Below are 16,885 nucleotides of genomic sequence, written 5' to 3' on the forward strand. Positions count from 1 at the left end.
TCATAGCTCATGATTCAAGTGTCAAAGAGGAACATAGTTTTACAAAATGTGCCCTCTCAACCAAACTCAAACACTGGAATCCACGTAGTTCTTCAAAAGGCCTCAGCCACCAACTATTTGATGCATCAGGCATCCACCGGGCATCGCAACAGAACCAGAGGTAACCGATGTGCTTAAGTGATCACTCGCATGTTGAATTCAGTTATCTCCCGTGTCATTGCGCTCACCATCTGGGTGTTTGGCGGGCTGAGCAGGAAGGGAGCCGGAGGGGAAGATACGGGGGGGGGGGGGGGGTCATCGCCCTGACAGAGACCCCGAGGCCTCACCCCCCAGATGGGACAGGCGTGTTCAGACCGCCCCTCCCTAGTCCCACAGTGTTTGTGTTTGGTCTGGGAGACGCCGCACACCCACACCGCCCTGCAACCGGATCTGAGGGCCGACCGGCCGGCCCCGTCTCTCCTCACCCTGGTCCTGGGGGACATCCTGTCCAGCGGGGCCCATGCTCGGACCCCTGACCACTGACCCCCCGTTCACCCCCCCCCCCCCCCCACGAGCACACCAGGCCTGATGGTACGCACCCCCCCCCCCCCCCCCCCATTCTGACACCCAACCCCGGAGCCTCCGAGGAACTAACTTGGGGGAACGAAAGAGTGAAGTTCAAAGAGGTGAGGAGGGACACACCGGCACAGGAGATCACAGAGGCGCACCACCTCCATGACCACCCCTGCAATCTGAGACCCGCTGACCATGCAGGGCTGATCGCACCCCCTCCATGACCACCCCTGCAATCTGAGACCCGCTGACCATGCAGGGCTGATCGCACCCCCTCCGGCCCCCCAGGACTAGCCCTGTTCCCTGGTCCCCAATCCAGTAGGAGATCTGCAAACATTCTCCTGAGAGCAAATAAAGATAGGGCATTGGATGCTGGAAGAATGTAGCATTATCTTATACAAACACATCTTATACATACATTATTTGTAGTTGATTCAGGCTGAAAGAAAGGCTAAAAGAAGTGCAAAGAAAAAAATATAACAACGTGAATTTGATCTATACGTCTCACGTATTTGGACATCCCTTCATAATGTCCTTTGTCTATATTATTTCGTTATCTGTGGATTTACAATAAAACTCACATGACTGACACCACTGAAATGGGGACAATATTTACAGAGAGCAGAGGGTTGCATCTTAATGCTCACATGAGAGCTTTAATGCCGGCGCATTCATAACCCATCCCTCTTATCAGAGCTCTCTCAAACACTTGATGGAATTTGCCATTGCACAATGGACGGAAAATACACTTCAAAGGCAAGAAGCATCTAATCTTCTCCAGTCTCCACACTGCGCCTTGGCTATGATAATAAGATCCTGCCTTTCCAGCGTTCTGTGGGATCTACACTGAGGAGGAAGAGCCTCATCTCTTTCTATTTCTCTCCCTCTCTCCACACGCTGTCTCTCACTCTTTTCACACACACTCACGATGGTATTGGGGGGGGGGGGGGCGGGGTTTGCTGCAGTCTGAAAGCATCTCTGCAACAGCAGTGCTGCATAACTGTGGAACCCATCCCACTCTTATGTAAAAGCCCTATTTTGCAGCTGCACACACACAGTGTATATGCACAGCGACCTAGTTTTCCTGTTGCCCAGGAGGAGCCGGCATGACTCCCCCATATCAGGCTCAGGACCGCCTGCGTTCAGGGAGGGCCAGAGACGCCTCGCAGAGCAGCTCCCCGCCAGCACCGCCGCACACATTCACCCCTGACTACTGTACTTGATCCTGCAAGGGGGGGGGGGGCAAACACTCACGATCCGGCATTCATAGCCTCACATCAAAGGAAACCCCCTCGCTGAAACATCGCGCGTGCACGCGGGCTGTCCGTGTGATGCTGAGAGGTGAGACCGAGAGAGGGGTGAGACCGAGAGAGGGGTGAGACAGGAAGAGAGGTGAGACAGGAAGGTGAGACAGGGAGAGAGAGGTGAGACCGGGAGAGGGGTGAGACCGGGAGAGGGTTGAGACCGGGAGAGGGGTGAGACCGGGAGAGAGGTGAGACAGGGAGAGAGAGGTGAGACCAGGAGAGGGGTAAGACCAGGAGAGGGGTAAGACCAGGAGAGGGGTGAGACCGGGAGAGGGGTGAGACCGGGAGAGGGGTGACACAGGGAGAGACGTGAGACCGGGAGAGGGGTGAGACCGTGAAAGAAGTGAGACCAAGAGAGGGGTGAGACTGTGACAGAGGTGAAACAGGGAGAGAGAGGTGAGACACGGAAAGAGAGGTGAGACAGGGAGAGGTGAGACCGGGAGAGAGGTGAGACAGGGAGAGAGAGGTGAGACAGGGAAAGAGAAGTGAGACAGGGAGGTGAGACAAGCGAGTACAGGCTTCGTGTGTGTGATGTAAAGATGCGTGCATGAGTGACCACAGAGACGAGCCTTAAGGGTCCAGGTCTGTGTTTAGACTGGTGGAGGGCAGGTCGAGGACAGACCTGTCATCAGAGACATAGCTGCAGGATGGGCTTAGTCCTTCCCCCTGGCCCTCATCCCTCCATCCCTTCATCCCTCCATCCCTCCTTCTACAATTAAGTCATTATAAGTGGGAGTCTATGCGTGGGAAAGACATACACAGCACCACTTTATTCAAGAAAGTTAGCCAGCTTTAACTCGACTTTCGGCGTTATCTCTGGATGCTGATATCCAAACCAGCCTCATCTCCAGCTTTACAACAGAGAGGGGGACTGGAAAGACAGAAGCTCTCCACCGCTCATGCATCTGGGACTTTATACTGTAATCTCAGGCACGGCGTACGTCCACTTAAGAACAGATTTGCCCCGCACTCGCTGGCCAGGGAGAAATCCTATCTGCCGATGCTCTCTCCTCTATCCCCTCCTCTCGTGGGCTACTCTTATCACATTGTTAGACATTTCTACCTGTCTTTAATAGACCCCCGTCCATTCATTCAGGCGGGAAGCGTGCCCACAACAAAAGGCAATGTCCCCCCCCCCCCACCCCCGGTGTAGTGCGGTACGCGGAGCCCAGTGATGTTATCCAGGTCACAGTGATCTAATCAGGTGTGAATGAAAGCACTTGGCAGCCCTCCCGGACTCACTCTGTCGTCATCACTGGGGGAGGAAGGAGAGGGGAAAGGAGATGCACAAAAACATTCACCCACGCAAAGGGGGGGAGGGGGGGTGGGGTGCAGCGCATCATAAGACTAGACATGAGCCATTCAGTCTCTGTGGGATACCAAAGTCTAGCCTGCTAGCGGGGGGCTATGATTATGAATCTATACCTTCCAATCTTGTTGAAATGTGATGTATTTGAGCTTATAGGATTTAAACCATTGGAATCTATCATTACTGTGCAATCGTGCAAGTTCAAGTTTCAGGAAGTCCTTCGAGGCGTATAATTGTCAGACTGTTCTATTCGATCAAATTCACAAGCGATTTCCCTTCATTTGTGCTCAATATCCCCGAGCAGTCCACTTCTGTGTTCTGCATAGCTGGCATTGCTTCTGAGAAGAACTCAGAGAATGCTTTATTTTTTATTTTTTTCACCAGCAGTCGTCACCCAAATAGTGGCCCCACCCAGCATGGCAACCATTCAATAGAAAGAGGCTCTGCTTTCAATGGTGGGACAGCTGACCAATCAGACAGAATTAGCCCCGGGCTCTCCAACGCTCAGCCAATGGCTGAATTTTCTCCTCCACACATGACTAAATGTGCTCCTGTCCATCAACTGGTTCATATATAGTTCATGCAAGAAAATGTGGAGCAGTTCAATAACTTGCATTGCCAAGCTCTTTTGTGTGTGTGTGTGTGCATGCCTGTCGATGCGAGCTGAGAGAGGGATGAGAAAAAGAAAGAGAGAGAGAGAGGTGGCGCGAGTGGCAAGCAGGAGAGATAGAGGGATTTGTAAGGCACTTGTATTTGCAAACGACTGGCCGAGTTCCCATTGGAAGCAGGCAGGGGATCAGACAGAGACGCAGTGTGTCGGAGCGTGTGTCTGGTGGAGAGGGAGAGAGAGAGAGGGGGAGGGAGGGGAGAGGGTGAGAAAGAAAGAAAGAGAGAGACAGAGCAAGAGAGAGAGAGAGAGAGAGAGAGAACCGTAGAGGCGTCCGTTCCACTCATTTCTACAGCAACTTTCCAGCGTGTGCACTTGAGGGAAGTTACTCCCCGGCTATGGAAGCTTTTGTTTTCTTTCTCTTTTTGTTCCCACGAGCACGTTCTTCTCCCCCCCCCCCTTCAGAAGAAAACAAATCGCATAAATCGTCAGCTGTTCGTTAGGTGAGTATCATTTTATTTGAAGTCCTCTTTCCCTGTGTCTGTTTCATTGACTTGCTGTTGTGTAATAGTTCACCTCTGGCCAACTGTGTCAGTCTCTTCAGCATGATGTCTGCATGTCTCTTTAAATAACACTCGCAACTTGTTCGACTTGCAACGAGCGGGATATTCGTTATTTTCCTTTTGGTTATGTGCCACATTTTCTGAATGAGAATGTCATGTATTCATTTGGCACATACCGCGTCTGTCCTAGTCGACCAACTGTGGCAAAAAATATTTGTAGGGGAGACTTTCTCTTCGTATTTCTTAAAGATTCTTTAGATAACGCAACTATGAAAATGTGTGTAGTGGAGTAAATCAGTGTTTGTTGTATGCCGTGTAGTCTTGTGAAGGGGTACGTACTGGTACAGTTTGTCTACAACAGCGTGTGTGTGTACGAAACAGAGGGTCTGTGTGAGAGAGTTTTGAAAAGGATGTATGTACGAAAGAGAGAGACAGAGAGATTGTGTGCGGTGGACAAAGTGTGCAAAGTAGCCAAAAGTGTATGTGAGAGGAGGAGGAGGAGAGGGGGGGGGGGGGTCTTCGTGTGCATGTGTGAGTGTCTGCGAGTGTGCGTCCATTCCTCTGTGTGTGTGTGTGTGTGTGTGTTTTGTAACGCTGGTCTCTGAGAATGCCGGCTGTGCCCGGTAGCAGTGTTTGACTGGGGAGGAACTGAGCCAGACAGAGGACAAAAGCGACCGGCCCATCCAGACAAGACAGGTCAGCCATTAGAGGCCGGAGGAGAAGACAGGTCAGCCAGCTGCTGCGGGGACAGGGGGCGCTGGAGGAGGGGGGACAAGACGCCTGGGGGTTAGAGGTGGCCATGCTTCACTTCGTGACCAGCCTCTCAAAGAGCGAGGCACCTCGTGCCTCCCCCCCTCACCCCTCTCCCTCGCTGTCGTGGGACGGTGTGTTTTTACTGAGCCGGCGTGTATCAAGACGGTGTGAAGTAGTAATGACAGAGGAGAACACAGCAAAGGAAATGGGAATAGGTTATATGAGCGGCGGTGAAAGAGGAAGGAGAAAGAGAGAACTGTTATTTGCAGAAAGGCTTGTCTGTGTGAGTGTGTGTGTGTGCGCGCGTTTTTTTCTTTTTTCTCTTCTTTTTTTTCTGGCGAGTTGTGTGGGGGTCGGGGAGGTTGGAATGTATTGAGTGACAGGAAACGGCGGCCGTCCCTATCTTTTCTGTCGCGTCTGCGTTTGTCCAAAGCCCTTAATCCACTGCAAAAGCTGTCTGAGAGGGGGCTAGCAACACCAAAAACATCATTCAGATCACAGATGAACAAACCAGCACAGCCACACTGAAAAACAACCCCCGCTACTACAAAGGCTTATGACAGCCAAAATAACAAAACAGCAAAAACAAACATCTAAAATAATCCCTGCAATGTACGAAGAAAAAAAAAGAAAAGATATGAAATCAGGGCCACGATAAACTGGTAGCAGCTCTGAAAAAGTATATATATATATATATATATATATATATATATATATATATATATATATATATATATATATATATATATATATATATATATATATATATATATATATATATATATATATATATATATATATATATATATATATATATATATATATATATATATCTTTCCAGTGGCATTGTTCAAACCAAGGGCTCTGGAGAACGTAAAAAAAAAAAAAAAGACTTCAGTGAGCGCGTGTGCGCCACATTGCTGACTGCCTGACTAGGAGCGAGGCGCTGAAAGGGCCCGAGTACACATCGTCCTGAGAGATGCCTTAACATGTAGAGTCTTGTTGCTCTGATACACATCTCAGTGTAGCCACCAGGGACATCTGACTACCAGAAGACAAACTCAATAACCCCCTTTAGGAAAGCATGAGAGGGGCTCAATTTGAGGCCACCGATGAACAGAAATTTGTGGGTTTGAAAAACTGGTTAGCTTCACTAACTTGTTATCTGATAAATGTTGTGTGTGTGTGTGGGGGGGGGGGGGAGGGGACACATAAAACGTGTTGAACTTGTGAAAGTCAGAGTCTCTGTGCTTTGGGTGAGGGATTCAGAAACAGTGACAGAAAGAGAGAGAGAGAGCGAGCGAGCGAGCGAAAAAAGAGCGGGGGGCTTGTGTAACGTGGCCTCTGCCCCCCCCCACCCCCCCAGTCTGCCCTGCACGGGGTCTGGACTTTGCTCCCTGGCTGGGGAGCTAAGCCCTGCACCCTGCTCCCTCCCCGGCCTCCCTACCTGAATTTGAATAGAAACCAGACAGCGATTCCCCCCCTCTCTGTCACCACTCCCCGCGCTGGACAATGAGGATTTGTTAGCGCTCAGCCGCGAGCCTGCTAACACAATGCCTGTAGCCGCGGCGCAGCCTTAGCCCTGCCCCAGCCTAGCCCGGCAGAGAGCACACAGCACAGAGCAGAGAGCAGAGTGGGCCAGCCAGGCAGGCAGGCAGGCAGGCAGGCAGGCGGGCCGCCAGCAGGGGGGCCAGGGGGGCTGCGGGGGTGGGATTAGCAGACAAGAGCTCAGGGTAGGGGGATGGGGGTTGAAATAGACAGGAAATGACTGCCTTTGATGAGGCAACGGCAGATTCGCACTGGCTAAACGGGCTGCGGTGGCTCCTCCGGGGCCCCTTGCAGCACCGTAAAAACCTGCTGGAGCAGAAAATGTCACAACACTTCAAGGCCCAGTGTGTCACCTCCCCACGGCAATGATGGGGCTGTTAAGACCTTACACAGGTGCTGGCCAAACACTCGCTAAATGGCTTCAGAGCATTCCTCTCTCGCCCACATCGCGTTAGCCTCAAGTCCGGGCCGACCCATTTCTCCTCAGTGGTGAGCATAATGCAGGGAGGCAGAACACTCCAGGGTCAAATTTAGAAATTCTGCATATACATTTTCCAACCCATGAGAGCGTGGAAATCTCTGCAACCAATGTGGCCATTACATCAAAGCAACAAGAGCAGAGATGATAAGATACATATAGCGGTATAATCAGAATTTCGCATGCTTTCAACGAACAGCAATTTGTCGCATTAAGTGTAACGGAGACCAACTGCCTACTTTCCTCGTTTCCCTAAAAGAATATCTTGCCTTTAGACAAATTTGATTCGAAGGAAAACGATGCTCGACAACCAATTATAACCATCCTCCATTTTAGAGAGGTTCTGTCACGGTTTCACAAGGGACCCGAAACGAGAAGAAAAAAAAAGACTTTATGACTGTGTCTGAGCACAGTGAACCGACGCAGGAACAGGACCTCATGTATTCCACACCGCGCGAGCACGCACGCGTGGCCCCCGTGCCCTGCGGTGAAACAGAGTGGGTAATGTGTGTTTGTGTGCTCACTGAATATCAGGGTCGATTAGAGAGCCCCGTCTGGCAGCACTGGAGCAGATTAGACAGGAGCAGTAGATTCAGGCCGCGGGCTGGTCATCTGCCTCTCTGACCCACATTGCTCTGATGTGCACGTCACTTCCCATTACCCTGACAATCAGACCCCACATCAGCTGAGCGCATGCCCCCCCCCCCGTGTGCATACCCTCCCCGCGGGCGAGCCCCCCTCTCCTCCCTCCCCCCCCCCCCCCCCTCCCCACCGCTGCCCTCAGAATGTGGGCATGACTGCACTGGAACCAGGATGGACCTCGACGAGGGCTTGCCTCCCGCGGGTTCTCCGGTCCAGGCCCGCTCCGTGGGTTCCTCTCCCCCACCCCCCGCGCGCTCGGTCCGAGCGTGTGTGCGTCGGAGGCCCGGAGCGTCGGCCCCTGCCGCTGTCTGCCAGAGCCAGGGCTGTGATCATTGGCAGCTCCGGAGTGAAAAGCAGGCTCAGCAACAGATAAGGGCCTGTGTGGAAAAGCTCTATAATCAGCGTGGATTAGCAGACGATAAATCATGGGGTTCACACAAGTGTGCTGTCAGTGCTGGGAGAGAGAGAGGGAGGGAGGGAGTGAGAGAGAGGGGGGAGAGAGACTGAGAAAAAGAGAGGGCGGGTGGGTGGGGGGGGGGGGGTAGAGGTGTGAAAGAGTGTGGAGAAGAGACCGGAAATTTTCCAAATAAATACAATATTGCTGTCTCCCAGGTCAGTGATGAGGTAAGATGAAGAGAGAGAGAGAGAGAGAGACGAGAGAGAGATACAGAGAGAGCGAGAGAGAGAGAGACACGAGAGAGAGGGAGTGAGAGAAATGAAAAAGGGAGAGAAATTAAAGGCTCTGCCAACACTCACAGCTAATACAATCTTCTGCCTGTCAGATTACCTTCTTTAATCCAGAAAGGTTTAACGCCTCTTAGAAACGTGAAAGAAGACATGAGTTCAGTCGAGATTTCCTGAGCCAGGGAGGAGGGAAAAAACTGCCTGAGAGGAAGGTTTAATCTCTGAGCAACTCTAAATCACAGCTCCAAACTCCGCTGCACTGGCTCACGGAAACACCTGGAACCCATGTCCTCACTAATGCCCGCCTCTCAACTCGTCACCTCAGTACCACGTCCATCATCGACATGAACGTTGACGGCAACATTAGAATGAGCGATGTTTACAGACTAAATGTGTTATATGTGCTTTGTAGAGGGGGCCGTGAGACTTAACTCAGAGTATAGGGACTTTGACAGAAACGTTCAGCCTCCATTCAGTCGGTTCCCATCCTACACGGACGCACCTTTTCCGCTGAGGGACTTGGCGCGGCTGCCGGTAACTGCCATACGGCAGCGCGGCACAGGGAGCAGAGGAAAGGTCAATCTAAATTCAGGTCTTTCCCATGCTGGCTCTCACCCCACTGGGTCCCACTGATAACGGAAATATGAAATCAGAACTGCTGCTGCTGCCTGTGGGCCCTCATCTCCCTCCCTTCCCCCCTCCCCTCCCCCTCCTCTCCTCTCTCTCCCTCCCTCCTCCCCTCCCCTCCCCCCTCCTCTCCTCTCTCTCCCTCCCCCCTCTCCCTCCCTCAACCCCCTGATCTGTGCTATTTCTAAATCTCTCCATATGAGACATCTCTCCTTTGCTCCCCCTGCGGAGAGAGGGTGGGGGTTGGGGTTAGGGTTGGGGAGGATAAAGGAGAGGGGGATGGGGGATGGGGGGGGGGGGTGGGGTGCAGTGATGGCGGCCCACTGCATGCCTTATTTATTGTGATCCGGAGTGCAGCGAGTGCAAACACTCGGCATAGGAGGAGGGCTAATCCCTGGGGCTGAGATGATGCCATGACTGCACTGCGTCTACAAGGGAGATTAAACGCTGGATTATGCGCCATAAACAAGTGTTGTATAACCTTTAGTTTGAGTTTGCGAGGAGGAGGACATATTCATATTTGTGTATGGATAAATATGTCTGTTGTGTCTTAAAGACTTAATTTAATGAGGCCTTTCAACAAACAAACAAAAAACTGTACTGAACATTTTGTTATAAGGATATCAAAGTGGGGAGATGGTTTGAAAGGATATTGTTGTGAGTTGTCCCAATGCCAGTGCTTCAAACGGCCTGTGGGTTTGACCTATGAAAAGAGACCGTTTGAGACAAATGTGACAGGAGCAGACGCCACAGAAATGTCACGGCTAAATCCTACAGACACCCTCCAAAAGGTTCCAACTCTTTTTAGTCAGCTATCACAACTCAGCCGCCCCCCCCAAAAAAGAGACGGAAAATGAATATTCATCAGCGTAAACACTTCTGACTGAAATGAGTCAATGCGATTTTACCGCCGAACGAGTGACATATTGTGAACCCGTGTCCTGTAAGTCGATCAGTCCTCCAGACCCTGCCTGCCATGACAGGCCCAGTACAGAGGATCTCGCAGGGTTCAATGGTACACGGGGAACGGAATAAAAGAGAGCTCAGCCGGGGTTGACAAAGAGAGAAGGAATCTGTGAGATTCACCCCCAGTCAATCAATGCCACTGAATAGATCATGCTACTCATGAGTTCTCCCGGAATTCCGCAATGGAGGTAGTAGGAGAGAGAAAGAGAGAATAAATCCTGTCATATAAACTAAACCTTTAGCAAGGTCTGACAGAGCTGAGAGTGTCATCTCTCATGTCACGCTCTTACGCAGGGCCCTTCACTGACCCAGGTGAGGGAGGTGGAGTCTCCCACCTGGCACAATGGAGTCAGCTAGCAGCTTTACCCTGACGGCATTCTGGCGTTGGAGATGACAAACGACTCTGGCATGTTCCGCGATCGTTGGAAACCAAATCCACGCCGCCCCCCCCGCCCCCCCCCCCCCCGGAGCGCTGGCAGCGGCGTGGCCCGTGGCACGAGGAGGAGGAAGCTGTCTGGAGAGACTGGCTGGCTGGCTGAGCGGTTCCTGGCTCTCAGCCTGGGAGAGCTCTCCCGGCGGAGGTGGTCCACCTGAGGCCTTGTCGCACTCCGCAGCACGGCATGTGTTGCTTCTTGTAACATCGGCTTGGCGTGCAACGACCCGACGCTGCCCTGCGTGACACGTGGCGCGTCCCTGACGTCCCTGACAGGGTATCAAACAAACTCGCCGAACGAGTGGCAATATCATTAAAAACGAGTTATTTTTTTGCTAATGTTATAATGTCACAGCAGTCTGATTTGACATTAAGCTTCAGATCTGACTGACATTGTAATTATGGAACATTTGTTGAGTTGGATTGAGCTTGCTCACAAAACTGACAGCTAGAAATGATTTACGTCATTATATCTTAACTATTTACATTTCAAATATTTATTTGAGATGGAGTGAGACCATCACAGTGTGTGCTGTAATAGTAGAGAGTGTGTGTGTGACGTGAGCAAGTGTTCAAAGTATTTTCGACTTGGCATCCTGACCACGTTTTGAGTGTCAGGTTAAGTGCGTCGTGTGTGAGAGAATCCTCGTTCACATTCCAACCGTCACAAGATACGGCAACACATCAACCTTTACACTCGTTTCCAAGTCGATCACGGCAAATCACTCGCTTTTTCTTTGTCCTCTCCTCTCCCGATGGATTCTCCCGATGGCACCCCTCACAGACGGGTCAGCCTTGGCTTCTTGGTGCCAGCGAGGCATGGCGTGCCTGTTTATGGACTGTGGCATCCTGACGTCAACAGTCAGACAGTACACTGTGTGCCTTCTCATTGTCTGACCTCTGGAATGTGCCGACGGTGCAGGGTTCACACTAGTTTAGTGACAGACTTGCACTCCGCTCCGGCTAGCTCGTCTCCAACCCAGTCTCGCTTGCACGCATTCTTTCCCCGCGGTTTGCAACTGAGTCGCAACACTCGTCACGTACGCAAAAGTGAATACTCCCAAGTGTGGAGAGAGTAAGTATTTAATAATGTAAAAGTATTTAGACTATGTGTGTCAGTACTATGGTTTCCTGAGAATTGAGAGAGAGAGAGAGCGAGAGAGAGAGCGAGAGAGAGAGCGAGAGAGAGAGCGAGAGAGAGAGCGAGAGAGAGAGCGAGAGAGAGAGCGAGAGAGAGAGCGAGAGAGAGAGAGAGAGCGAGAGAGATGAAAAGACCCTGTGTGTTTGGGGCAGGGAGCCAAAGTGAACAAGGGCCAAAACAAGAAAACCAGTGACCCTCAAGTCAAGGGTAATCATAGAGACCGGGACCCAATCTGACCAGGATGGAAAAACTAAAGGGTGTTTACCTGGAGCGGAAGAGCGAGAGAGGATCACCATATTTAGAGAGAGAGAAAAGTCAACAAATTATAGGAATTCAACCGCCGTGAGTGGGAGCAACATGACAGCAGAATTGTGCCGTAAGGGAAGAGCGAATCTCTTCTGCGGTCAGTGAACTGAAAGTAAGGACAGTCATGTCTCCATCAGCATCACCTTCACTCATCAAAGCAACAACGTAGCTAGAAGGCTCCTCTGGATGATGTGCCTATAGGTTTAGCCATAGACGAGAGAAAACCCCAATCTGGCAACCCATTCTATCGTGCTTGATGGAAATAACAGAAGCAGGAAGCTGGTAATCCCCAGTTCTGCGTTGGGACATCATTTGAAACAGCCAGAAAAATATATCTCTGTAATTAGGACGACTTTATGCCTTAATATTCTAACCAGAAGTCTGTATTCCCCACCCATCCTTAATCCCACATTTTGTGTGCCAAAGTGTAAAAAAGAACAAAAGAAAAAGAGTGTTCCAAATCCCTTCTGCATGTTCCACAGTTAGAAGCAACAGCCAAATGGGAGAGTGCATTAATAAAACATGACTGCATGATTTTTTTTCCAACCTCAAAGACGCTAACGCAGGAAGATGCCTCCCCAGCGCAGTGGCGTGGGGTTCAGCGCTGGGTAAAGGGAGCAGTCGCCTAACTAGCTCCGATGCAGCGCTAGGCTACGGGGGCTAGGCCGCAGGGTGCGCCAGTGCGCTGTGATCCCGATCCTGCTCAGCGTTTGCCGAGGATTGATTGGCGTGCTGTTTTGTCATTTATTCATGGGCTTGCTTTCTTCTTCTGTTTCTCCTACAGCTGCCTGGGATGGGCGGAGTGAGTGAGTGAGTGCGCGTGTTTGTGTGTGTGTGTGTGTGTGTGAGAGAGAGAAAATGTGAAGACATCACTGGGGGAGAGAGGAGCAGGAACTGGAAGCTTGACACGGTGAGAGTCTTGTTAGCAGGCTTTTTCACTCCAGCAGAGGAAAATAGATAATAGTATTCACCAAAGCCACAGGACCTAGACTATTTCAGGAAACCCCAAACCATGGCTCTCCACCTCTCCTGGCTTCCTATCCACGTCATTAGGAACTTAACGTCAACATGGGTGGTAACAAAACTTGGCAGCGACAAACTTGTTGTGGGGCCAAGAGAGAGGAGCACATTACTTTGTATAAGTGCTGGGCTAAAAACTGCATTTGAAAGTGGCGTGGAGACGAACCCAGCTGAACACGAGCAGAGGGCCGGCCGGCCGGCAGAGGCCCTGCTCCCCTGGTGCCCTCGGGGAACATTCAACGCTGTCGGTGAGTTTGAGCCACTGTCCAAAACCATCGACCGTTGACTGTACCCCGAGGGCCACTACAGTGCAGCCAGCGAGCAGGCAAAGAGACTGTACCCCACAAGCACCCCCCTACCCCCACCCCCCCACACACACACACCACCCCTGCGTCTGCCACCCCAGCAACCAGCTGGAGAGGAGAGAAGACCCCCCCACAGAGAGAAGACCTCCGCCTTCCCAGCCTCCGTCGGCGTCTGGGCCGGCGCCCAAACTCACCGAGGCCCAACTCTTAAGGCTGCAATAAACATTCATTGCTGTCGGTGGGTTTACATGAGAACAACTCACTGATCAATGAATGCAGACTGCGGTACAAACACCTCGAGGCCTCGACTGAAGCTAGGAGGGAACGAGAGGGACCACAAATGAGTCAGTGAAGAAGCTCTCTCTACCCAAATGTACAGAGCTTAGCAACAACTCTGCAAACCTACATGACCTTAATATTAAACATCATCCTACTTTGTTTTGTAATCGTGTCTGATACCGTGGTACTGATATGGTTTGACCGTAGTGACGACCCGTCGACACATGATCCTTTGACACGCACGGAATATTTGTATCCAGGAAATGCAATACATAAGATGACATGTGAATAGGTCAAAACATTTGTAAAAAAGGGGAACAATATTGACTGGTGTGTGTGTGAGGGTATCATCGATAGGCTCGTGAACCAGGAAGTCCCAGAGCGGGGCTGGCTGCCTCGGCAGCTGCTGGGTGCAGACCACAGCGCTCCCAACACAGCTGGGAGTGTTCAGCGTTTCACACTGCCAAAACAATAGAGCCTGAAATAGAGTTTAAACTCAGCAAATTCACTGTGGCAAGAACAATCACAGGGGTGAAGCAGAGCAACACGTTTTTCACACAAACTTTCAGATTTGGTTCGAGTGGACCTTCTCAAATAAAACTGAAACAGCTCTGCGAGCCTGATTCTTGGAAAGTTAATTTCCCCTTCGCTGTCAGTAATTGGAGGAGATACAGACATATGGAAATAATTTCACAGTAATTGCCCTGTAGGGTTATGTTAACATTCTGGGGAATTTCAAGCACATTGACATTCTCCAGTCAAGCCAGACCTAAAGCATGTTTTATCATTTATTTACAGTGGGAAGTGTCTAACAGAGCTATAAGAACCAGCCTGGGTCATCTGTCTTTAAACTGATAAACTGTCTTCTGTTATTTCACCAGGGAATATCAGCGCAATACAATCCACATGTATCTGATATCAGTTTGGTGAAAATCATTAAACGTTTCTTTCCTACATATTTTAGATGCCTATTCTTTGCTCCTTGTCCTATCTCTATGACTATTCTCTCTGTGAATACGATTATGAGGTGCTTTGAGACGAGCTAGGGTGTTTGTGACATGCAACACTGGAAGTCGGTCTCGCTCAAAGCCGGCTTGTTGATCCCCAAAGGAGTCGGGCTGTGTCATCGCCACACACAGTGAAGTTATAGGCACTGACACAGGGAACAGCATGACCCACTTCTGGATGACCTGGAAACACTCCGCGGGCTTGACCCCCAGCCTCACGCCAACGCAAGTGGCATCAAAGCGGAGGGAGAAAACGGCAAATCGAATCTGGTCATAAATTATTAAAGTCTAGATGAAGAGAATGCGCGTCGGCCATAGCACTAAGGCTTCCAGCACACATGCCGTTACAGCTAAGTAAAATAGCAGGCGTGCACAGCCAGAGAGAAATGACATCAATCAAAGAGTGCATATAGCACCGTTCAAGCACAAACGGAAAGGAAAAAAAAAATCCCTCCCCAACATACAGTTACAGCATCTGTCACCACTTAATGTAAATCAATGCCCCTTCATGCATGAATACGATTGGACGGGATTAAAGGAGGACTCTTAAACACTGGTAAGAGAGCCTGGGGTTTTTGGAAAAATGGCCGAGATATGAAGATCAAGAACTTCTGCTCTGAAGTGACTTTTTGGACACAGGTTGTGAAGTTAGCTCAGTTGAAGTGAGGACAAAGGAAAAGCATGTGCTGGGTTTCAGCCAAGTACTTCCATATGAATGTCGAGTTCATAGAGTCCAAGAATGACTGCATGTGGGAGCCATACATCCTGTGGACGAGACGACGAATGGCTGCTGCCCCCTTGTGGTTATTACTCCGCACTACAACTGGGTGGACCACTTTGCTGCTGCATTTTCTAAATGGGCAGGTCAGGCAACAGAGAAAAAGCTCATAGACGTACCAATCAATGCATTTAATCATGGTGACAATAAAAGTATGCGCATGTGCTATTGGTATACCTAACCAAATCTCTGAGAGAATACCACCCATTTGCCCTTACTGTAACATGGTACTTTACAACCAATTCAACCTTTTTCGAGCAAAGGCCCAGGCCTTATCCAGCTCCAGTGAATAGATAGCTGGTAATGATTGACCATGAGACAGAGGTAAACACTAAGCCCCTGATAACCTCACAAATGCCCCAGTGAGCAGTGATTGGTCAGCTGTGACCAGTGAGCAGGGGGAGGGCTGTAGGCCCTGGGACAGGTCATACTGGAGGTGATCAAGGGGAGGAGTCATCTCTGCTGTTGTGAGTGACAGTTGACATGCTCCTATAGGAAGCCTACTACACCAGTTTCCTGTGGTCTTGACTTCCCCTCGGTTTTGCATTCAGTCTGATGTGAACACAAGACTTTGTATTTACATTCACTTTAGTCACATGATTTCAGAAATGCAAACTGTTTAAAATACATAAATAATATTAAAAAGGTTTAGCTCTGTCTTTCTAGACTGATGTAACAGTCGCTGGTTTACAGGGGGACTGTGAAGTCTACCACACAAAGACAGCAGGTACAGAATCCTTCCATTCAACGTACCACTTTCTGTTTTCAAGGCAACTCTTGAGTGTAAACATTAAAACTTTGTCTACTCAGTAGAGTTGAAAACAGCTGTTGCAAACTCAGCTATTTGACCTGTGACCTGTGTTTTGGTCGCTGAATGGGGGTCTCTGGATTCCCAGCCCTGTCATAGTATTTACAAGCTAGGGGAGCCCTGGTTCGCCCTCCCTCCATCCCCCCTCCACCTTCTCCAGCCCCTTGACCCCCAAATCACCCTTGCCCACTCCGTGCACTTAGGCATCCCGGGAGGAGAATAAGCCAAGGGAGAGCTCTGGTAACCCTGATCCCGCCTCCTCAAGTTTACAACCCAATCAGCCTCAGCCTCGTAAATCTATGCCTCCTCCTTCACCAGGGCAACAATGCCAGCCTTTCTCTGGTGCGCAGGTTTAATAGTTCCACCAAGCTTCCTTCCAGTTATTACAGACTCCCACAGGTTTATAGAGGCCTGGACACAGAGGCTGCTGAGAAAGTCCAGTCCAGCAGAGCGCTGCACACACAATCAGGTCAGCATGGAGTCAGCGCGGGGTCACAGAGGGTCAGGAGGGTCTGAACTGATACTAACCTCTGACCTCTGTGCTGTGCCACCTGGCACTGCACTCAGGGCAAAGAGGAGCCAACGTGAACTTCGCCTGAACCTGGACCTTAACATTGGACCCCCCCCCCCCCACCCCACCCCCCAAGCTCTGCCGGGCCCCTTTCCAGCAGCCAGCAGCCCAGCTGAGAGAGGGATTGAACCAGCAGTCAGTAGAACTACAGAACAAACATAAACACGGTGGGAGGAAATACCACTGAGACCAAAAGACGCTATC

General features: G+C 50.5%; 1 protein-coding gene and 1 long non-coding RNA gene across 3 annotated transcripts in view; one reads left to right on the top strand and one right to left on the bottom strand.

Annotated features, from left to right (window-relative positions):
- Positions 1-16,885, bottom strand: part of nr6a1a (nuclear receptor subfamily 6, group A, member 1a) — a 45,798-nt gene that overhangs the window by 20,692 nt on the left and 8,221 nt on the right. The window lies entirely within an intron of this gene.
- LOC146232870 (uncharacterized) lies at positions 12,762-14,473 on the top strand. Its single transcript, XR_014742297.1, has 2 exons — positions 12,762-12,823; positions 14,316-14,473. It is a non-coding gene; the product is annotated as an uncharacterized LOC146232870 (long non-coding RNA).

The sequence above is a fragment of the Hypomesus nipponensis genome, chromosome 24 (genome assembly GCF_054491055.1).
Source record: "Hypomesus nipponensis isolate SF chromosome 24, ASM5449105v1, whole genome shotgun sequence".
Lineage (NCBI taxonomy): Eukaryota > Metazoa > Chordata > Actinopteri > Osmeriformes > Osmeridae > Hypomesus > Hypomesus nipponensis.